Consider the following 24,995-nt stretch of genomic DNA (forward strand, 5'->3'; position numbering starts at 1 on the left):
AGGCTATTTCTGGCCACATATCAAGGAACCCACTGAACTCAATGAAGAAGGGAAAGAGAAACTCCAGTGAGCCCAACAGGCTGGTCAGAGAAATAACTGACAACATCGGGTCGGAGCATCAGCATATCCCAGAAAGCATTTTCAGGATGCACATGTCTAGCTCTTAACTCAGACATCCTAAATAGGAATTTCTTGGGTTGAGTATTATGCACCCAAATTTCAAAATACATCTTCCATTAATTCTTATTAGGGCCCTTCATTAAGAATCTCTGCTCAAAGGAGGTGCCCCCACAATGCTGACTAAAACAACAGATGTTAACTCTTCTGCTCTTCCTATTCCCCCAAATTCAAACAAACTAGGATCCGCAGGTTGCTGGATTTTCTAGCTGGGAGTGCACAGCTGGAGCCTGCACATGGGACCCCCAGCCAAGGGGAATGCCAGAGCCAAATCTGCTGCCCCTTTCACCATCGACCATCCCTCCCGAGGGGTTGCTTATCTCAGCACCAATTTACCCTAACAACTCCTACGTCAGACTGTGCACCCAGAGAAGAAACGCAAAGAATGCAGTGTTGTTTGGCTGTTTGAATCACATACATTTCAAAATCAATGAACCCTTTAACACACAGAAGTTGTAGCTTTCTTACGGTGCCCCTCCTCCTTTGATCTCTGACCATGCTCTTCCAGTCCAGATTCCAGTAAAACTGCAAGTTGTACATCCTTCTAAGCTGCGCATTGGAAGACTTTTGACAATGGGAAAGCCTCTAGACTTAAAATTAATGACTCCATAAAGTTCTAACAGCTGCCATTAAAATAGAAATGCTTGCAGTTTGCAAACCACATGTGCTGGCCAAAATAAAGTGAGGGGAAAACCCTTGAATCCTGCAAGAGGAAATGATCCCAGGAAACTTGAAGCTGCAGTCAGTAGGGTGGAAAGTGCCCATGCAGCTTGATTATGCTCTTGTGTACTCAACAAGGGGGAATAACAAGCCCTTGAAACAACATTACTTCATGTTGTATGTATTCTGTAATTTTATTTATTTATTTATTTATTTATTTATTTATTTATTTATTTATTTATTTAATTTTAATTGAGTTATAGTCATTTTACAATGTTGTGTCAAATTCCAGAGTAGAGCACAATTTTTCAGTTATACACGAGCATATATATATTCATTGTCACATTTCTTTTTCACTGTGAGACTGTAATTTAGAATCGTGTTTACACCCCCTGCCTCATTTCATTTTCACAGCAGTCTTGAGTGGTGGGCAGCACAGGATTACTATAATCGTTTTACAAAGAAACTGGGGCTCAGAGAAAGGCTGTATAGTGAATAAGTGATGTTGCTGCCAAACGTCCCTTCCCCCTTCCCCCAGTTTTCCTCTGGGAAACATCCTCCCCTGTTCTCAGTCCAAGTGTTTTGGAAGGATCTGAAAACACCATTTATCACTCTCAGGACTGGGCATGTGAATCACAGTATCAGACCTTTTGGGTCCCACACATTTCCTCAGGGATGAGCCTATAGACTTGGTTAGAGTTTACCAGATTTAAGACTCTTGTTGGTTGGTGGGGAGACGTGCCCGCTTTTCTTCTTACCATCATGTAATCATAGAGGAAAGTAGAACCACTGGAAGGAGAGAAACCTGGCCAAAGTGGAATGATTGACTGTTCCTGTCTTGAAGCAACGATATTTTCTTTTTTCACTTAACCTAACTTGTGCTAGATTTATTGATACCTGTAACTGGAGAGTGATTCAAAATGTGCATGGTATCTATTTCCCCATCACTTCACTTTGCTTGTGAGCAACACAGGTCTCTAGGCCCCCGTCAGCATCACCTTTCTACATTCACGTGTTGTCAGTCGGCAACTTCTCTGCAAAGGCTGGGGAGGGACGAGGGAGGGAATATGACCAACTCTCTTTTTACCGTCTAAAAATTTCTAGCTATTCACCAGCCAGTGGCTTGCGTGTCCTTGGCTCAAGTGCACCCTCCCTTCCTGACCCAACCCACAGTGGCCAGAGGGTGGGGGTGAGGAAAGGCCAATAGGTGATAAGGCACAGGACGTGGTCACTTAAGCAGCAGAGGTTCAGAAAAGGCAGCTCCCTTTGAAAGAGGCTGTAGGCTCAGTAAACCTTTCTACAGCACCAGTGCTTCTCAATGGAGTCTCAGAGATCCACAAATTCTTGGGAATCCTATAATAATGTTATAATTTTTCATCCGACTTTTATGATCATTTAAACACTTAATACTTGGGTCACCTGCATTATTATCTCATGAGATTTCAGTGCCTGTATTTGTCGTGTTTATAAGCAAATTGGACTGAAGTAATACTACTTAGATGTCATGGCTAATTAAAAAAAATAGAGGCAGTCTTAATGAGTAAATGATGTATTCACAGCAAGTGAGAGCCCCATGATATCACAGAATTTCATGGAACAAAATTCTGCAGCAATGCAAAGAAAAAACCTGTGATGGGAGATCTGAGGCTCAAGTGAGTGCAAACAAGTCAGATTCTAAAGGACTTTTCCGGAGCAGGTATGAGCAGAGAATTCCCTTCAGTCAAACAGGATTATCCCTCACACTTGATTAAATGTGTCCACTTAATTTGTAGTTATTTTGTAATTTTATTTGCAGTTAATTTACTACTTTGTTTTTGCTATTTTAATTGAATACAAGCTATAAAATGAGCAATTTACTCCTACTTTTATGTTTGTTTATATGTAGATAACATTCTACTAAGAGAAACGTCAACACTGGGAACCACAAGAAATCTCTTTTTCCTTTAAAAGACTTGGTCAGTGTCTCAAGCTTGAAAACCATCATGGTAGTGTCTCTCCCCGAACTACCTGCCTCCTGCTGGTTCCCTCCCTGAGGCTGAGCCCTACAATGAATGCCCTTTCCACAGTTCTTCCTGCCTCTGGTCTCTCCACTTCTTAATCTACTCAACACACAGCTTATCTTCCTTACATTTTCTTCATGTCAGTCCTAGACTCAAGAACTTCCAGTAGCTTCCACATGGCTATCAAATGTAAGCCCGAACATTGTTCCCTAACATTCCAGTCCTGACCCTGGCCCATCATAGCTGCTTTGTTTTCCTAACTCATAGTCTGTACGACTGTCATTTGAATTCTCTTACTTGGTCTCAAGCACTTCTTGTGCCTTTCTTTATTCTGTCTATGCTGGTGCTCCTGACTCTGCCTCTCCATTGCTATTTTTCTCTATAAATTCTTCCCAACTACTCTGAGTCCTGTTTTAACTGCCAAGTCCTCTATGAAAACCCAGCCAATGGCTCCAGGCCACAGCAATCACAGTTCCATTCCTACTAGTAGCCTAACACCCACTGGAATTGGTCTGTATTTCCCGTACTTGATAGTCTTCAAGTTGTGTGCTGTCTGCTAATGTTATCTAATGTTCCCACTGACAGCTCTGCCCCACAGAGTCTCAGGATTTCTCATGGATATTTTATCCATGAGTAAGGCAAGTGGTGAAGCATTGCCTTCAGTTTCATTGTCCAGATGGAGAGAGTTCCTGAAAGTGCAGGTAACCAAGAATGAGAATAATGTTTTTATAGAGTGGGTGCGTGTGTGTATTGGCTAAAACGTTATAACCATTAAAAAGGTAACAAATGTTCTTCAGAAACAAAATATTAAATAAAATGAATATATGAGGCATACATACTTTTTCTTTCTTTCTGGTCTTAAATGCTATCAATCTTTGCTAACAAATAATTTTATTCTTTCTAGTTTTGCTGCTTGATAAGACTCTCCGTGAATCTTCAAAACTTTCACCTTAAAGTTAAAGAGTTTTCCTTGGACATACTTACATCTGGTATCTTAAGAACCTAACCCAAAATGCTGTTAGATCAACTCCCTTCTTCTCTCCTTCCCTCTCTCCCTCTCTCCCTTATCTTTGCTTCTTTCCTTCCTTCCTTCCTTCTTTGCCTCAACAAATATTTTTTGAGCAACAGCTACATCCCAATCTGTGTACTGTGTGCTTGGAACACAACAACAAGCCTGCCAAATAGGACCCCTCTGTTAAAGAACTCAGTGTGAAACAGGCATCTCTATTGAAAACTCCACCTACTTGCTTTGGACCAATAGAAACTCCATGTTTTTTATTGTCAGCTAATGTAAGAAAGAAGCTGTTAAGAGGGAAAAAAGATAATGCCTCCTCTCTGCCTACCAACTCATAGCAATTTCCGCTTTTTATCCTCGGCCTTCAAAAAAAAGAAGGAATTGTAAGTCAGCACTGATCATGCTAAATCTAAAAGGAATGGGCTGCACCCTGGTCAGCAGTGCTAAGATATGCTCAACGGGTCAACCCTGAATGGACCCACTGTAAGAAACTACATGATTTGAATTATGTGATCCCAGAGGTCCCACTAGTCACAGTAGTCTTTGCATCTCCTTCAGTATCAGCACAGGGGTTGGCAGGTAGGCCAGGCCCTGTCACACAGAGTGTCCTTTCTGTTGACCACAGTGATGGTTTCACAGGAGTGCATGCAGCCTCAGCTGGGCCAATCTAAGTCCTTCCCTGGGATCCTCTGCTTTGGAATAGAGAGTTTACTTTCTAGGTTCAAGAAGCAGAAAAAAATGTGAACCCAAATTTGCTTACTGCCTTATTGCCCCACAGATGAAAGTTGCCCACCTGCTATATTTGGAAAGAATGAAATCAACCTATGGGAAAAAAGAGAGTTGAAAGAAGAAGAGAAAAGCTGTGTTTTGATGACATTATCTGAGCCCCTCAGATTGGCTGTACATAAAGCAAGACATCACACATGCTGTCTTTTGCACAGAATAGTTTTAGCTTATGTCATTTGCGGCTGGAAAAGTCTTGATTTCTAGAAGTTCCATTGATTGGTCATTGTTACCTGTGAAAGTTCATTAAAAGGTATTTTTCCTAATGCTTACTTATTATTCAAAGGGAAGCATATACACATGTATGTGTGTATATGTGTGTGTGTGTGTGTGCAAATGAATGTTTCTTCTGAGCACATTAAAAACACTGAGGAGGAATTCTGAGAGAAGATTTAAGCCTTGAAAAGTATGGCATCCTCATAGGCAACCAGAGCCTATTAAGTCATAGATTAAAGCAAGTAAATTAATCCATTTGAAGAGCATTTGTTGGAGCAGTTACCTTTTGATTCCTTTCGGACTACGAATATAAATATGCAGAAAATTTTTTCTTTACCCAAAAGGTACATACTGTACCTGCAGTTTAGGATTTTGCTCTAATCACTTAACAACATACCTTAAAGTTACAATAAAGCTCTGCTTCATTCTTCCCTTATGGTTTCATGCTTTTCCGCTGTACAGATGTTCCATAAATTTTAAAAAAAATTATCAAAATATAATTTATTTACAATGTTATGTGTTAGTTTCTGGTACACAGCAAAGTGATTCAGTTTTATATACTTACTTTTTCATATTCTTTTCCATTATGGTTTATTATAGGATACTGAATATAGTTCCTTCTGCTATGCAGTAGGACCTTGCTGTTTAATCTATTTTATATATATTAGTTTGTATCTACTAATCTCAAACTCCTAACTTATACCTCTACATCACTGCCCTCTTTAGTAATGATAGGTTTGTTTTCTATGTCTGTGAGTCTGTTTCTGTTTTGTAAATAAGTTCGTTTGTATCATTTTTAGATTCCACATATAGATATCATATGCTATTTGTCTTTCTTTTTCTGACTTACTTCACTTAATATGATAATCTCTAGGTCTATCCATGTTGCTGCAAATGGAATTATTTCATTCTTTTTATGGCTGAGTAGTATTCCATTGTATAAATATACCACATCTTCTTTACCCAGTCATCTGTCAATGGACATTTAGGTTGCTTCCATGTCTTGGCTGTTGTAAATAGTGCTGGTATGAACATTAAGGTGCATCTTTTTGAATTAGAGTTTTCTCCAGATATATGCCCAGGAGTGATATTTCTGGATCATATGGCAACCTTATTTTTAGTTTTTTAAGGAAACTCCATACTGTTTTTCACAGTGGCTGCACCAATTTACATTCCCACCAACAGTGTAGGAGGGTTCCTTTTCTCTGCACCTTCTCTAGCATTTATTACTTGTAGACTTTTTAATGGCCATTGTGACTAGTGTGACGTGATAACCTCATTGTAGTTTTGATTTGCATTTCTCTAATAATTAGTGATAAAAATTTTAATAGTTCTCTACCAAGTTTTTTTGTTTGTTTGGTTGGTTGGTTTTCTTTCTTTCTTTCTTTTTTAGTTTCACGCTACTACAAAAAACAAAGCAACAAAGTATTATAATAAGCCATCGTATATGTACATCTTTGCTGTCCAAAAGATGGGCATTTAAAAGTTTGGCAGATTTTGTCAAATTGTTGTTCAAAGAAGTTACTCTAGATTGTGCCCTCACATGCAGCATATGAAGGTGAATCTCTGCCCAATTGCTATTCTTTTCAATATCTGCCAACTTTCTGGGTGGAAAAATGGTATTTCCATATTTTTATTCACATTCCTTTAATTATGAATGAGGCTGAACATATTCATAAATTTAGAAGCCATTTTATTTATTTTCTGTGAAGTCTCTGTTCATATCATTTATCCAATTTCATAGTTATTTTCCAAACTTATTATAGTTCTTTAACATAAAATATAGCATCTCTTCTTTCTTATGGATTACAATTAATTTTTCTGAATAGCAATTTTTACATGGTAGATGTATCATGCTTTTTATAGCTGCTAGGTTTTATGTCTTTCTTTGAAAGAATTTCCTCACCCCAAGCAAGAGTTTTAAAATATATATTGATATTTTCTTTTAGTACTCTTATGATATTTTTATATTTAAATTTTGTATTCTCGCGGAATTTATATGGTTAAGATAAGAATTGAACTTCACTTCCCAAACTGTTAATTGAATAGTCCTTCTTTTTCTGCTGATTAAAAATACTACCTTTATTGTATACTTAGTTCTTTACATGTTTGAGTGTTTTACTGACTGGTTTGCTACTTAATATGGTACTATTACTAATGAAAGCGTTACGGAAGACATCAAAGTGAAACATGCACGCTATTTAGGATTGCCTCAAGTCCCGCAAAAGTAAAAAGGCAAACAAATTTAAAATGTAATTTTTTCTTTACATTCTTCTTCTTGGTTGTGATTACTCTCATGCTCACACAATGCTTCACTGCTTCACATCTATTTTCTCATTTCATCTGAGGTCTGTAGAAAAGGCATCATTGCTTCTCCACTTTACAGATGAGGAAACAGAGGCTCAGAGAAGCTATGTTGTTTGTTTTAGGGTATCCTGCTGATAAGTGGCAGAACTGGAGTTAAAGCGAGGTTTTTTGACCTCAAGTTCCTAATGAGTTGCAAAATTCCTTTGAGAAAGCAGACATCATATAAATAACTGGTGAATGAGGACCCCCTCCTTTCTGATCTGTTCCTCTATCTATGACATCCAGCTTCTATTAAAGTACATTCTCCCATTAGGCATCATTTTCCTTCAGCTGAGGAAAAAAGTAAAAATCTTGTGTGGTCACAATCAATATTCAATAAACAGTTGCTAAAGATGTTAGTAAAAATTTAGTCCACCTCCTACTTTTGATGGGAAAACTGTATACTGGTTGGAAACTCATCAAATAGGAGTTGTCTTCAAAAGATGAGGCTCTTTGGGTACTAAAAAAAAAGTCTCCAAGTGTTAATATTTAAATGTCACTTCAGAAAAATTTAGAATATTTTGGTCCTCAGAAGGATTCCTTGCCTCTCCTCCTCAGGCCATGAAACGTTTGAACTTGGTTGGAGACTTTCTGCCTTTCCCTACAGTTGGAATCCCCTCGAAATCAAAATCAATCATATAATCAAAGTATTTGTTATTAGTTTTTCAATAGTCATGTCTCACAGCAAAAGCCAAAGTACCCCACCGAATCCTGGGGGACCTCCTTAGGCAACACTCTGTCCACAGCCAGGCTTCCATGTAGAGAAGTGGGGCTCATTTTCTCGACAAGTGGATTCGTGTGATTTCAACATAAAGGATTATCCAATTCAACTTTTAGTCCATGTCTTTCCACACATTTTGAGGAGTTTCAAGAAGAATTACGAACCCAAAATGTTGAAAACTTTCTGCCAAGCAGAACATCAACAAATGTATAATATGTCCTATTTATCACAAGAAGTCATCAAGAAAACCCCCAGGACTAGAGGAGCTGTTGCTTAGAGCAGATATGAATTTACTCACTCCCTCACCTACTCATTCTGTTAAATCCTGAGCAAAAATGAACATGGTCTCTGTCTTTACAGAACTGATATGCTGATGGAGATTTAGGCCTACCATTTCACTATCTATTCTCTATTTGTTCCATTCATTTTTTTTGTTCTTCTGTTCTTCCTTTCCTGTTTTTCTTAGGAGTAATTTAATATTTTTTAAATTTATCTATTGGATTTGTAGCTATTTGTGGTATTATCGTTATTTTATTTTTATTATTCAAGTGGTAGCTCTAGGGGGTTGCAACATATATTTTTAACATTTCAGCCTGCTTGGAGTTAATACTGTGCTACTTTATATGAACTGAAAGAAACTTGCAACCATACAAGTTTATTTACCCCCTAACACTGGTCCTTTATGCTACAGCTGTCATAGCTTTTACATACATAAATGTTATAAACCCCACAATTCAAATTTACAATGTTTGCTTTAAAGAGTCACATGTCTTTTAAGGAAGCGATGAAGAAAAATGATTATTTTAAAAAAATATTTACCTACATGTTTATCATTTCTGGCATTCTTCTTTTCTTACCGGAAGAGCCAGTAAGTATGATTTTCCCTTCAGCCTGAAACACATCTTTTGGTTTTCCTTAAAATGTAGGTCTGCTGGTAATAAATTCTGTACCTCTCTTTTTATCTGAAAACATCTTTATTTCAACTTAATTCTTGAATGATGTTTTTTAACTGATGTAGAATTCCAAGTTGAGAAGTTTGTCTGTTTCTCCCGTTCGCTTCCTCTCTCTCTCCCTTGTTCTCAGGACTTTCAGGATGTAGCTGCACTCTCTTCTGGAATCTATCATCACCAGTGAAAAGTCAGAGATGATTTGTCGTGTTATTCCCTCATAGAATGTGCCATTTTTCTCAGGCTGATTTCAAGGTTTTATCTTTTGTTTTCAGCAGTTTGACTATGATGCACCTAGATATGGTCTGATTTGTATTTATTCTACGTGGGATTACTTTTCTTCTCCAATCTGTAAATTTGTCTGTGGATCGGTTTCTCCAAAGATTTTTTTCTTTTCTGTTCTCTCAACCCTTTCCTTCTCGGATTCCACTCACATATTTTTCATATTTTGTGTATGGTCCCCAAAGTCGCAGAGGTTGTATTAAATTACTTTTAGTCTTTTCCCTTTTCTTCAGGTTGGATTATTGCTATTGCTCGATCTTCAAGTTCACTGACTCTCCCACCTGTCATGTCTCATCGGCTGTTCAGTCAACCCAGTAAATGTTTTATTTCATAAACTGTATTTTTCTGCTCTAAAATTTCCAGTTTTTAAATAGATATTTTTCTTTTTTGAATTTGCTTATTTGTTATAACAATTATTTTACTTTATATCTCTAAGCATGGTTATAATAGCTGCTTTAAAATTTCTGTCTGCTAACCCCAACATTTAGGTTATCTCAAAGTCACTCTTCTCTGATTGCCTTTTCTCTCAAGTATGAGTCAACGGTTTCTTGCTCTTTGAATGTTAGTAATTTTGATTGTATCTAGGACATTGTGAATGATACATTATAATGAGAAGCCATAACTGACTGATCCTATCTAGGACATTGTGAATGATACATTGTAATGAGAAGCCATAAATGAAGTGCTTTAAGGGCAGGGAAAATGATCAATTGTCTCAGAAAGAAGTATTCTGGTCACTGCATGGAGAATGGAGTGGATGTGGATGGAACAGTTGGGAGACTGCTGCAGTAGTTTGGGCAAGATGTATTATTAACACTTACTACAAAGATGGCAGTGCAAAGTTGTAACAAGGTAGAACAGGTTGCAATGAGAGACCTGGGAGGAATTTAGGTAACGGCTGCCTATGTTTTCCTAGGTGACCCACTCGTACCTTTTACCCAAAAGGCCAAACAGAATACCATTCACCACCTTCCCATGAGAGAAATCTCAGCAACTCCTGATGCTTCCTTCCTGCTTCACTCTCCACAATCAAAAAGCTCTCAGGTCCCAGCAGTTCTTCCCTTAAGATCTCCTCCCACTGACTGCACAGCCTTATGCTTTTTCTCCCAAATGAGTGAAATAGCCTCCTGAGAACTCCCTATTTCCAGTCTCAATCTTTTCTTCCATACCCTTGACTCCACTTCCAGGGCTATCTTTTCCACAGATCCAATTTAATTATGTTATTTCTGTTTAACAACTTTTCAGGACCCCTATTTGGTACAAGAGAAAGTCCAGATTCCATAGCATGGCATATGATTCTCATGGCATATAAATCTTTCTTTCTTTCTTTCTTTTTTTTTTTTTTGCCAAATGTTTTTGCTCACATCCTATTTGCTGCAGAAAAAGGAGGAAACAGTGACGAAGAGGCAATGAAAACATTGCCAATAGTCTCATGAGGGAGAGAGAGACCAGTTTGAATTTCATCTTCCTCTACTTCCTCCACTGCCCTCAATCCCCTCCCTAAATTTCCTCCAGCACACAAAACTTTTTGCCATAATTAACTGTTCATTCCATTCCTTGGTACCTCAGCCTTTGGACATGCTGTTTACTCTCCTTTTTTCCTTTCCTCCCTGTTAAGAAGACCTAAATCAGATACTATTTTTTCTAGTTCCCCATACTCCTTGTACAATTATTTTTTTCCCACCTATTCATTCAAATCTCTATTTCTTTGGGAGCAGAGTTTTTACAACTGTCTATATAATTTCACATTTCCTCCCCTGCCTCTCTTGTAAGCTGTAAAATCTTTAGAGGCTGGGAGCTTGTCTAAGTCATCTTTTGTTCTGTCACCCAGCACACTGCCCAGCCCCTAGTCAGCAATCAATTGTTTATTGACTCTTTTACTTCCTTCTCATTTTACAAATGGGGAAATAAAAGTCCAGAGAGGGGAAGTGGCAAGTCTTGCAAAAGGATGTGGACTTATTTTTAAGATCACTGTTTCCAAGTAGGGGGTTGTCAGTATTTCTCTGGACAACATACTGGAAGGTTTTTCATGGAGGTGGCTGGACTTAAGCTGAACTGACAAGTATAAGCAGGATTTGAGATTGTGGGTGTATAAGTGGAAGCTGGTGGAAGTTGGACTAGGGGTGCAGAATTTTATCAGCAGCTTAATGGCTTCTACAAGCTGAATCCATGAACACAGATTGCTAGCTGGATAGCAAAGGGGCTGTAATGAAAAGAGAACTAACCTGCAAGGGAAAAAAACTGGATTCTATTCATAGTGTACATCACAACATGTGGTCCTGGACAAGTCCTGTCTCCTTTCTGAGCACCAACTTCTAACAATCAAATAAACATCAACAATAATAACAATTACAACCACTTATGGTTATTAAACCTTTACTATGTTTCAGGCACTATTTTAGAACCTTTTTGTTTTACAGATGAAGATATATACTTTCAAAGAGTTGAAATAATTTGACCAAGATTATCCTAACTGATAAGTGATAAAAACTAGGATTTTTACTCTAGCATGTTGCACCAGATAATCTAAATTCCAACTTAAATATGAAGACTTTAACAGAGTTTCTGCCACAGCAAACCTTGGCCATCCTCGAGCTGATTACGAGTCCCTCGCCTATAAGGAGATCTGCACACCTAGCTCCCTCCCAGCTGAAGGAAACGTCTCACCTGGAAAGCCTGGGAATTATCTCTGGTTTGTACACACATAAAAGACAAGAATCATTTGAGACTGTAGCTATGTCCTGAATTAGCTGGGAAAGGAAATCATTGTTTTTGAAAATAGTTTCAGCACACAGAGGTCTTACCCACGTGATCCTACATTTCACTGCTATTTTCCGTCTTTAAATAGTATTAATCATATCAGCAATTTAGCACTTTCACATACATTATCTTACTCAGTAAACACAATAGCCTGTTCTCCAGACGAGAACACAGACTTCGCCTGCTATTTTCCTGAAAGCACACAAACAGTAAGTAGTGATGGCGTATGAACTCCAAATGCCCTTCTCTGCCATCTTCTCAGCTCTAGAACATGGGTTAATCACAAACACAGGTAAGTTATCTGCAGTGTACTACATTTATTGAAATGTGAATTATTAAGATACCGAGTAATAGGCATTCTAACTTTCTCTGGCTGCTTTGAAGTTCCTTAGAAGCTCCGAGCTGGGAGGGTTCCTACAGGATCATCAGGCCACTACTCCTCTTCTCTCTTTACCATTTCCACCCTCCAATTTTTGAAACACTCCTATTTTCTGGTGACCTGGCCTCTGAAGGCATCCCTTTTTATCTCAGAGCAGTTTTGAAAGTTACTAACCTTCTTTCTTGAATAAAACCTGCCTCCTGACATTACCACCCATTGATCCTCAGACTTTTGCTGTTTCCCTCTAGAAACCCCTTCAGATAATTGATTCCAGTTCTCATCAATTTTGTTTTCATTACCTCTGTGAACTTGTCTGGGCCTCAGTTTCCTCATCTATAAAATGAATAAATGAAATGGACTTGTCGGGCCTCCATAAACCTTTCCTCCAATGATCCTATGATATTTTCAATGTCCAAAGAACTGTACCCCAAACCAAAAATGCTTGCTTGCTACCAGGAACTCTGTAAGGAAAGTGTTCCCTAAGATTTTGGCCATTGTGTCTTTTCCTTCCTTCCATTCTGTTTATGTTTTTCTGGAGATGGAGAAGATAGTGCAGAGGAGGTGGGGTGGGCGCCTGCCTCATTGTTGACGCTGCCGTGCACTCAAGCCGGGAAGAGATGTGCGTCGTTAGGGATGCTGAAATCCCAAAACAGCCCCACCTCTTCCCACCTTGGCTTCCTGCTTCATTTCCAAATTACAGGGAGGTTTCCAGACTAAAATCCTGATTGACTGGCATTCACCCAGAATCCCACACAGCCTCCTCTCTGGCACCTTCTCACAGATTCCTCAAACCTCCAAGGGCATCCGTGAACTCTATCCCCAGATCTCCTCTGATAAAAGAATGAAGCCTTTCTATAATATTTCTGAAAATACAGAGGGCCAAATATTTATAAAATCTGATGAGATCCATATACTGACTAGTGTGTGAAACAGCAGTAACAATGAAAGTTATAATAAATAGCTATTAAAGAGTAAATACGTTCCAGACACAAGGCCAAAAATAGTATGTGCTTTACATTATTAGATTTTCACAATAACACTATGAGGTCAGCACTGTTTTCATCACTATTTGATAAATGATGAAATAAAACTTTAAAAGAATATATGTCACCTGCCCAGTGTCATACAACCAACATATGGTAGAGCCAGAATTCCAGCCCAAGTTTGTCTAACTCTGATGCTGAACACTTCATGCTGCACAAAAATGCCTTATTTTTTAAATGATGTTCTAACACTTTTGAACCTATATATCCCTTATTTCCTGAAGCTTCCAGGATGCCTCCCAAATCCAACTTAGAGATCTCCGCTGTATTTCATTGTACCTGCACATTCTTTTATGCTAATGCTTAGCACACTGTCTGAAGCCTTTCCCTTGTCTTTCTTGCACTCTAGACAGTAAACTACTTGAAGGGAAGAGCTGTGTCTCTTTATGTTTGTATTCTTTGTTCCTAGCACATCTTTCCTCTCACTGACAGGATTTTAGGGCACTCTTGTTCTAGAAGATTATCAATAGCTCTTGGTTTTACAGCCAAAGTCAAAAGTTGATGGATTAGGGGACGACAAATTCCACCCAGCCCTTTCTGTACATGTAGGGGATTCTTCTGGGTGTTCCCAGAAGGGATGGAAGCTCAGGCGTTGTGTTAAAGAGAAGGAAAGCTCCAACTGAGAGATAGCTTCTCTGAGATTAAGTAGTGTTGTGGCATTTCAGGAATTTTTTTTTTTTTTTTTACAGAGAGCTTTCTGGAATACTGACTGCTAAATGTCTGTGGATCATGGACCCTAAGCTATGTGTTATTGAGAAAAGAAGGGAGGGTCTCTGTAGCTGAGCCTGGCTCAGTGCAGAGAAAGGGTATGAGAGCTACTTCCGAGCCCATCTGGAGGACCAGTGACAGCCAGCAGCATGGAGTAGCCACAGCAGAAGTCACAATGGTGGGTACCTGCACTGTTATTAGGACCCAGCCTTCCCCACTTTCCATACGCTTTAAGCTCCCAAGAGTCTCACACCACCCTAAGGAAGGCAGATCCCTCAAGCATGATAGATTCCATTTACTAGAACCCTCAGGTACAGGGTTGAGACATTTATTACACCAAAATCATGGAGCAAACTCAGACCTGTTCCAATTACATATGGACATCAGCATGTGTACATAAAAATTTTCTAGGAGAACATGAAAGAAACTGCTGAAGGATTCACGGCCATGAGACTGAGGATCTAGGGAAGGGGAAGATTTATTGTTTCACTGAAAATGTTTTTATATTGCTAAATATTTATACCATGTGCATGTATAATTTGTACAATAATATAAAAAATAAGCTAACTTATGTAATACATATAATGAAATATATTTTAAAATACTTAGCTCGAATTCTAAATGATTGGAATTTAATCAGTCCTTTGCAGACACACAGGTTGAGCCTAAGCTGTGTTTTCTTCAAGGGAAGGAACTGTGGGGCAAGTCTGCCAGGAGGTTATTTACATGGGACATTAAAAAGTCTCCTGAGAAGTGTCCAGAGAAGCATGGAGGGAGTGATTCAAAACAACAGTAGTAATAAGAGAAATCACTAACATTTAATGAAGGCAAAATACTAAACTCTACACGATCTTCTCATTTAAACAGTCCAATCAAGCAGATTTTCTTTATTTTCCCCAAGGAAACTGACATCTGAGAGGTTGAATAACTACCAAGTGGCAAACCTAGGATCTGATTCCAGGCAACCTAAAGCCAGAGCCCGAGTTCTGCACCTGTGCATGATGACTCTGTGTGAGTAGAACCCATTACTGAATATGCAGATTCTCTTTCCACCCCAGCCCTCTTGGTAGCATAACTGCCTCTAGCAGGGATAGTAGCAACCAGACCCAGTCCAGCAAGAAAAATGGCAGACCCCACGTGGCCACCCGGAGAGCCAGTCTTTGGATTACATAGGAGATACTTCTTAGAGATTCCTAAAGCTATCTGGAAAGAACTGAGAGGAACTGGTGTTTCCACAGAGAGGACAGAAGGGCAGAGTCAGAGACATACGGTCTTGTGGTTGTTATCGTGACCCTATTTTTATCCCTTCTGGCCTAGGAAATAGTTCTCTATAATGATGTTTAAAGGAAACGGGAAACGTCAAAGAAGTCGCAAGAATAAGATTGTCTCAATCTCACAAAGCCGTGTTACCTGAGTTTTGACTGTGGAGGAAGAACCTTGAAATTCTGCAGATGTCTTCAAGTCTAGTGGTGCTGACGACACCTAGAATCAAAAGAAGAGGGGTTAGGAGAGAACAGCCAGCATAACAATGCTCTGCTATTTCTCCTCCTTGACGGTGAGGTGGAAAGTTAGCTCACTGTTTCCTGAGACTTTGCAAGTATTGGTGTAAATCACTGCGCCCTCATTCACTCATGAATTGCAAGACTGAACCCAACAGGGACTGAATACATTGAGTGTCAAGCTGTCTGAGCTGGAGTGAGAAAGGAACTTGAAGCTCACCTTGTGAAGTGGTTTTAATTTTTGTTTGCTTGTTATCTTTATAATCCTCCCCTTTTTCTTTCTACAGATGAGATCTTATGCAAAACTCTACCATATAAAAATACAACTGCTCCATGTGAAATGTTCCCTGATGCCCAGCCCTGCAGCCACTGATTGGAGTGCTTTGAGTTGGCTCCAAGTAAAGGGGCCATGTGATATACTGCCAAACTGGAACACTTTTGCCCATGAAAGGAGCCTCTACTAATAATTGTGCTGTGACAACAGATGTAAACTGAGACTGCTCCAGGCAAATCAGAAAGTATGGAACTCTACTTTTAAGGAATATAGTTTGGAAACTGTTGGCTCAGTCCAACCTCTGCATGCAAGAGATGAGGATTATAGCCCCCAGACTTTCTGCAACTTTACCCCCTGATGAGAACCAGGAAACTCCAAAGCAGTCAATCCATTGCCTCTGTCTAATCCACCTTGAAATAAACAAACTGGGAAATAACTGAATTTTTTTTAAATAAAAATTGAGTTAATGTTGGGCATCTCAAACCTCTGCAATTTCAGTACTACCTTCGTGGTTTTTGCCATAACTTATCATCTGTACTAGTATTTACTGCACATTGTTCTTCAAGTCACTTCACCTCTTATACTCAGACATCTACCTTAGCCTCATCCAAAGCAATAAGGTTTGTGACAATCATGGAGCTTTTGTGCTGGTCATAGTTTTTTCTAATACTCAATAAAACACACACACACAAAATCCTTAAAATGTTCATCTGTGTGCCTTCAAAATTACCCATATTCCACCTACTGTACTGTATTTTGCAAAGCCCTCACACTTAACAGAACTTTCTGTATTTTAGTAATTAACCATTTTATACTTGTTTCCTACAGCTCTGGTCTATACTAGAATCAAGTGTAAGATGACATCTGACTCAGCACAGCTCGAATTTTTTTTAATTTTAAGTTCAACACAGCAATACGCAATCTTGTTTTGTAAAAAGTGCTATGATTTCTAGGAACTTCACTGCTTACACAAGATGGTCACTTTGCTCCATTCAGTTCAGCCTTCATAATATGGACCTGTGGTTCAGTTTTAATGTATTGGTTTATAGATGCATTTACGTACAGTTTAGTCATGCAAAAGACTCCTACCAGTTATTTTTGAAAAGGCACATCTCATATGTCAGCAATAAACCCAGTGACATTAAATGATTCTACAAATATTTATTGAGCACCTGCCAGGTGCTAAGTCTTATCCAAACTGAGGAAAGTTAACAGCCTAGAGTTCTGACCTCAGGTTCCTTCATATTAGCAGGGGAGGCAGGCCAATAAGCAGACATTCACACTAAGAGATGCAATGTGCTATAGTAATGAAGGGTTCGACATCCTCTTCCTGCTGAGCAGCTTAGAAGGAGTGAAGTCCTGTGTTTGGAGCAGGTATAAAAATTATACTCAAGAAATCAAATGGGCAGGAATGGATATTTCTTTATTTTTCTAACAGCATTTAAACTTCTTTCTGAATCATCCTCCCCTCCAAAAAATATTTGCAGAAATGTATTTAATTTTGTTTTAAACTTAGGACTTTTTTTTACGCCCAAGGAATAAGCTGAAGCAATGCATAATTGAAATTCCCTATCAGGACTCTTCCCCTCACTCAGAGTTCTCCACTCCCTCTCTGTCCTGCAACGAAATCAGGGGAATGGGGAGCAAACATGGCATCATTGGGGTAGGGAGTGAGGAATATCAAAGCTGGGGGGCTTTCTCTCTGGGGCTCCAGGAAACTGTCACCAAGCTGAAGTGATCAGTGTTCCCCTCACGCCCATCCCACTCACTCAGGCATCTCCCTTTGGCATTGCTTCTCTACTGCTCTCCTGCCATATGGACAAAAGTGCCATGCACCTTGCCAAAAATGAAGCTTACATCCTTCCCGTGCCACTTCTTGGCATCTACTCCCTGCTCCAGGGTGTCTCCCAAGCCTTTTGGGGTGTTTCCACATGCCTCCCACCCTCACCCCAGGTTTTGATATGCCACCCTACCCCCACACTGGCACGGCAGGAGTTGCTCTTATATCATATCCTCATCCTTTTTAATCCATGGTCGATATAAAATCTATGCTGAGATTTTCCTGGCTTGGCTCTTTACATGTAAGATTCAAGAAATATTCTTTCCCTTTCAGTAAAATAAGTTCTTTGGTTTTTGTATTTGCAAATGAACAGTGCTTTCCTATCGGATTATGTATTGTTTAACCATGAGCTGTAAAAATTCTAGAAACTTCTGGGCGTTAATTGAAATAAAAAACAACTGGCTTAGTATTTTTTTAAACACTTTCCCCACAAAACATTCAAAATCATCAAAGTAGTTTTTGTCAGAGATCTGAGTCATTAAAACCATCTTCCAGACTTTCTACATTTGAAAAGTTAAGGGCAGAGATAGGCAAATTAGTATTTGCTGAGTGTCAACAATACTTGGGCAATGTGCTAATAACACATTCAGCACAAAGAATGTTTTACATTCTCTACTTTCTTTAATCTTCATAATATATCCTTCAGGCAGAAATTATTCCCATTTTACAGAGGAAGAAAAGAAGACTCAGAAGAGATTATACACTTTCCCAAGTTATCTGGCTACAAGTAATAAAGACAAGACTCACACTTGACACACCTAGTCCCAAAATTCTTTGCTTACTCCCTTTCCACAGTAAGCAAAGTACTGTCAGCCTAATGACGTAGGTTAAATTTCACGTCCTGCGTATATTGTTTATAACATATGATGTCCCCTGCAATAATTAATGGGCACAGTGTATTTATGACTTTTTTTGATTTGGGAGTAGGCATGATGTATTAACCTCAAATATTAGTGGTATTTGATAGCTGTAGCTTTGCTTTTCAGATCTACTGTTGGTCCTACCCTTGACTGGTTTGATGTGGAATCCTTGGTTACCAACAAAGAACCAGTGATAACATTATTGGGGAAATTAAACCTGCTGTTTGACAATCTGCTTTTCAACAGTTTCCAGGAGAGCATTACAGTGAAGAGAGGATTTCCTGAGTGGCCCCAACTCAGAGGAGGGGCTGCAAACGCTACTGAGAGCAGACTTCTTCACTGAGCATGAGGAGCCCCTGGGGGACCCGCGGAGAGACTCATAACTGACATCTGGCAGTTGAGCCGTGAGAGTCACCAGGGGTGAGGGCTCTGCAAGTGGGTAAAACTTTCTCACTATGAACATCCTCCCTGGCCCTGCAGGGAAGACTGTGATGCAGCTGTCTGCAACAAAGGTAACAGCATCAAGGAACTATTTCCTAAAGGCTTGGGAGCTGGGACGCTCCAGACCACAGGTGAAACAGCCACTCCATGATTAATGACGTATGACTCATCCACTTCCAGAAAGAATCTGAGTGGCCTATGATGATATGGGCAAGGAGCTAGGATTACATACAATGCTTTCCCCATGTTATGCATGCAATCAAAAATCTAAATTGACTCATATTTTGTAAAATGTACCTTTTTAATAACGTAAGCCATACATCGTATATGTATAGATATAAATATAGATACTTGCGTGTCTGTGTGTGTGTGTGTTATGGGAGTTAGTATAGTTCAGAGAAGAAAACTAACCAAAATTAAGATATAGATTATAACACTGGCTTTTCTAACAACACACTGCAAGTCATTGAATGCTTCTGGGCCTAAATTTCCTCAGCTTCAAAGCAAAAATACTAAACTTCTTATAGTGTCAGCTGGTTCACATTAATCATAAGATGTACCACATGTTTTTGTGACGAGCTACTTCATTCAGTTTCCCCAGAAAGCTAGGTAAGATTGGCCTTTCCCCTGTTCCAAATGCACTTGCCTGCATGACACTTATTGCCAGGGAAATAAAAGAATAATTCCCATAATTTTAGTAGCTAGTATTTGTCTGTTTCTTTTAATTCACTTTAAGCTCCAAGAGAACAGAGATTGCGCCCCCTTGTTCCTCATTGTCCCCCTGACCTGGTGCAGTACTGGCTCATGTGTTTTGGGGGATGAATTAAGATAATAAAAGACAATAACCTGTGAGAAAGATATTAGCTCTGAGATTCTGAAAATCAGCACTTTAACACATTAACTCTGATTTGCAACACTCTCACCATTCTTATAAGTCATCTATGACCTCAGTTGTCTAATCCAAAAGGCTACCCAACTGAAATGTCAGTTTTGATCCTTTTGGCCGCCTCTGCAGTTTCCACTACTGGCCATGCCCCTCTTGACCTCCGTGAAGAAGTCCCTTCATCTTTCCCCTGTGTCTCCAACTGCTCCTCTGTTTCCTTCCACAACTCTTCCCTCAGGCTTGCCCTACATATGATATTTCCTAGAATTCACCATCTCATCTCTTCGTCCTTCTTTCTTAACCTAGTCATCCTAGGATGTGAGCATATTGTAATAAATATATTGATTCATCCCAGTATTTACAAGATATGCACCAAAGAGGAGTTCAAATGTCTAGGGGGGAAATAATTGTTGAATGAGTGAGCTGATAAACTTCTATGACTTCAACCACCATCCCGCAGTGTCCCCATACATTGCCAGCTCTCTACCTCTCCCTAGACTCTAGATCAGTGTTTATTCATTTCCTTGGGCTGCCATAACAGATTACCACAAATTGGGAGGATGAAAGTAATAGAATGTTATTCTCTCCCAGTTTAGGAGGCCAGAAGTCTAAAAAATCAAAGTGTTGCAGGGTTTTGTTTCATGCTTCCTTCCTAGCTCCTGGTGATTGCCAGCAATCTTTAGCGTTCTTTGGCTTGAGATGCATCACTCCAAACACTGCCTTTCCATCTTCTCTGTGTTTCTGTGTCTCCTTTTCTGTCTCTTATAAGGAAACTCTCATTGGACTTGGGTTTACCTTAATCCAGCATGATCTCATCTCAATCATTATCTTAATTACATCTGAAAAGATCTTTATTCCAAATAAGGTCATATTCTAAGGTCCCAGATGGACATGAATTTGGTAGGGGACACCATTCAACCCACAACAGTTCACCCTCACCCTTCAAAATTCACATCCGTCCTACATGCAAAATACATTCACTCCACCCCAATATCTCCTAAAGTCTTCATCCACTCCAGCATCAACCTTAAGTCTCAAATCTCATCCAAATATCATCAACTCAAAAAAGTCCCAAATATCATCAACTCAGAAAAGTCCCAAATCTCATAATCTAACTTATTTAAATCAAGCATGGATGATACTATGGATTTCATCCATCTTGGGACAAAATTTCTCTCTATCTGTGTCCCTTTGAAAATAGAAAATAAGTTATCTGCTCCCAAAATGCAGGGACAGACATAGGAGAGAAATTCTCATTCCTATATGGGGGAAATGGGGAGAAATGAAGTGGTATCTGGTCCCAAGCAAGTCTGAAACCCAAGGGACAATTTCTATTGAATTTCAAGGCCTGTAAATAATGCTCTGTTGTTTGATGTTTGATAAATTTGACTATATAGAAATAAAAAGTCTACATGGCAAAGTAAACTATGAGAAAAATTAAAAGATAAATGACACATTGGAAAAAATGCAACTCATAAGATAAACCACATGTTGTTTCCTTAACATATAAAGAGCCTCTGAAAATGATAAAATTAAGACCAACACCTGTTAGAAAAGGGGGCAAAGAATAGGTGCAATATTCAGAGAAAAGGAAATTCTAGTAACTCTTGATTATATGAAAAGATGATTAACATCACCCATAAGGAGAGAAAATACACATTTAAACTTTGCCAAGATGAACAATGTGAGCTGGACAGCTTATCTGGAGAACAAGTTGACAGACCCAAACAAAATGACAAATGGGGCTACTTTTGACCCAGCAATTACACTTCTGGGAATTTATCCTACAAATCAATTAACAGACTTGCAAAATGACAAAGAACAAGGTTAATTACTACAGCACTGGTCATGAGAGCAAAACAGTAGAAAATATATGAGTGAACATTAACAGGGAACTGCTTAAATAAATCATGGTATATTATGCAGTCACTAAAAAATGAGAAAGCTTTCTATATAAAGACAAAAAATATTCTCCAAGATACATTGCTAAGTGAGGGGAACAAAGAAGTGTGCAAACTCTGTACAGAGGGTCTAAGTAACATAAGTATATATTTGCACATACATGCATGATGTATCTCTTGAAAGCTGTCCAAGAAACCATTGACATTGGTTGCAGAGATCTGGTTGGCCAGGGACCATGGTAACAGGAGTGTTTTCAATCTAAAATTTTTTTATTCCTTTTGAATTTTGAGCACTGAGACAAGTCTATCTATTATGATTAATTAATTTATTAATTAATTGGATTTTTTAAAAAGTTATTAGAGACTATTAGTTAAGCATGGTAGGTTGTGAATATGATTTATGTCTCCACCCTCCTGAAGCCCACTAAATAGACAGTACAAGATATTCCTTCAAAGTAATAAGTCAACAAGGGCAAAAAGAGGAGAAGAGGGGAGAATACATGTCTCCACCATGGGAGACCAGCAAAATCTTGGAAGGAGGGAGTAGTGGCTGTGGAACCATCCATCTAGGAACTGGGGTCCCAGGATTTCTGAGTGTGAGAAAAGGACAGAACCAAAACACAGGCAGAATACTAGAAAGACCAATGGCAGGGTAAGAAGTTTCTGGCCATTCAGAAATACTAAGATAGATAACAGAGGCTGCAGTTATAAGAGTTGAAAGTGGTTGGCTCTAGGAATTGGAGCTAAGATTTAAATGACTAGGGCAGAGGACTGTTATTTTTCATTGTAAACTATAGCTTGAATTTTTAAACTGTATGCATGTATTATGACTTTGGAAAAAGTGCCTTACGAAGTTATTTTTAGTATTATCCACAATGTCATGCTAATATATTTGAATTTTCAGTAACATGGGTGAGCCTTTATAAAACCAGAAATGACCAAAAGTGACCAAAAAAGAAATAAGAGGTCTAAACTTACCAAGAAACCAAGGGAAAAGATAGTTAGTATTACCGGTAATTTTTCATTCAAATTTTCATTTAAAAAACTCCATGTTCTTAAATAACAAGAAAATTGTTATAAGCAATTCATTTTATTATGAAACTATTCTAAATTGAATCTATGCATATAGGATTCATCCATATGGTAAGATAATTATTTTCTGTGATTAAACACATTTTATCCTATCATAGAAAAACTGGAAAAATTCAAAGAAAAATACTAATGCAAGGAAAGTAAAGGAAAGCAAAAACTATCAGAAAGACTTCTGACAAAATTCTCTATCAACCTTTGACAGAAATCAGACGGGTACTGGAAATAAAAGGAAAAATAAGATATGTTTTCTATCCTTCAGGAATTATGATATTTTAATATTAAAAAAAGGTAAAATGGATTGTTATTTAACATGCAAAAGAACATTTGATTAAAAAAATTAATATTAAAATCATCTACTCATTGAGCAAATAACTATGGAATGACGTCTGTGACTCAGACACTCTTGGGAAGTGAATTGGGTAATGATGAGTAAGACCCTGGCCCTGAATTCAATAATTACGATCATCATCACAGTCATTATCACAATGGCAGACATTTCTTGAGCAATCCTAACATACTAAAGCTGAAAACCTTACATAGCAATAGTAACCAGAAGCTCCTCAGTTGTAATGAAAAAAGCAAGTAGGTAGATGAGACAGACTGGCAGGTCACTGGATCACAGGTGAGAGGACTGAGGGAACTGAGAGAGAACTTGTAGTAGTCAGGGAAAGGAGAGTCAGAGTTAGGAATTCTGGAGGTAGAGCAGTTACAGGTGAGGTCAGGTACTAGATGGTACATAGCAACGTGATACATGCATCCTGAGAAAATGAAAACTACCCAAATGCCCCAAATTAGAGTAAAATGAAATCTACTGTGGCACATTAAAGCAATGAAATACTATGTAGCCATGAAAAGGACTATAAGGGCCATAAAGATGTGTATAAAGATAATGCCAAGTGAAAAAATAAAGAGACTGCATAATCCTAAGGATTAGGACTGAATAAAATCTCCTTTTGCACACTGACAATTATAGGAAGAAATCAAAGACAAGGGGCTAATAACTTCAAAGATGCTTTGTTTTTTTTCATCCCCTTGTCGTGTTATGTAAGCACATACGTTTTTTTAAGAAGAAAGAATATGTGTGGCTACTCCTAAATGATCTCCTCTGCTAAATCAGAAGAGACCAGTCATGAGTCTAGAGTTTGCAAAGGTAACTTGCTTTGCTTTCTTAACTCTTGGGCCCACAATTAGCTATGCCTTATGCAAGGCTGAGGAAGCATTTATAAGTAAGACAGTTCTAATAAACTTCTTTTCAAGTCTCAGTCCAGAAATGCCTGCACATATCTGAAACAGGGAGTAAAAATGAACAAACTTACTGCTTTACCTTGAATATCAATGAGTTTGTAAAGTTGGAAGACAGTCTAAAAATTCAGTTTAGTGGATTTTAAATTCTGTCCCACAGAGATGGCTTGAGGATCACCTTTGGGAGAAAGGGGTGAGAAAGTGGACAGGCAAACTCAGTTCCTTTGTCTCTACCTGCCACCCACACTTCCCTCTGGTGCTTCAAACACACAAATAATTCAACCAGAGCAGTTTTACTAATATCTGCTTCATGTGCTGTGGTTTCCAAACCTGGTAGGCATATGAGAATCCAATGGGAAGATTTTACAACATACAGAGTCCTAGAATGGACTCCTCATCCCAGACCTATTGAATCAGAATTTCTAATAACAGAGCCCAGCAATCAGAATCACTTTAAAGCTCTTCATGTAATTCTGCTGCAATCCAAATACAGAAAATCTCTCTACAGAGTACTGGAAAGAAAGACATATGGCCTTTGCTGAAATGTTTCCAGTTGTGGGAGCTTCTTCCCCACAGAAAGTATTTTTAATTACTAAAAGAGAATTAACTTCCCACGGAGCTGAACTCACTCTCTTTTCACCTTCTCATGCTACACAGAACCAGTGAGCGCCCTCATTCCCAGGACAGGTAAGGTGACAAAAGCTGGCTGCCCCCGACAGTAGAGCTGTCATTCTTTCTTTTGCTAACCAGTCCCATCCACTTTGCCATAATGGTCAACCAGATTCAAGATCAATCACAATTCCTCAACTTCTGGCCAGAGTTGTTGATCCAAGCCAATCCAGTCAGAGTACTTCTCCAAGATTTTTTTTAAAACTAAAGCCAGAATTGAGAATCTTCTCTCTGAAGCCATGGGGCTAGGAAAATAT

General features: G+C 38.7%; 1 protein-coding gene across 2 annotated transcripts in view; it reads right to left on the minus strand.

Moving 5' to 3' along the window:
- HTR4 (5-hydroxytryptamine receptor 4) overlaps positions 1–24,995 on the minus strand; it is a 371,144-nt gene that overhangs the window by 229,505 nt on the left and 116,644 nt on the right. For both annotated transcript variants that reach the window (XM_010989466.3, XM_010989465.3), the window contains exons 2-3: positions 24,152–24,247; positions 15,448–15,519 (exon numbers count right to left, since the gene is read on the minus strand). The gene's annotated coding sequence lies outside the window, so the exon portion shown is untranslated. The remainder of the gene's footprint in view (positions 1–15,447; positions 15,520–24,151; positions 24,248–24,995) is intronic.

The sequence above is a fragment of the Camelus dromedarius genome, chromosome 3, assembly GCF_036321535.1.
Source record: "Camelus dromedarius isolate mCamDro1 chromosome 3, mCamDro1.pat, whole genome shotgun sequence".
Taxonomy (NCBI): domain Eukaryota; kingdom Metazoa; phylum Chordata; class Mammalia; order Artiodactyla; family Camelidae; genus Camelus; species Camelus dromedarius.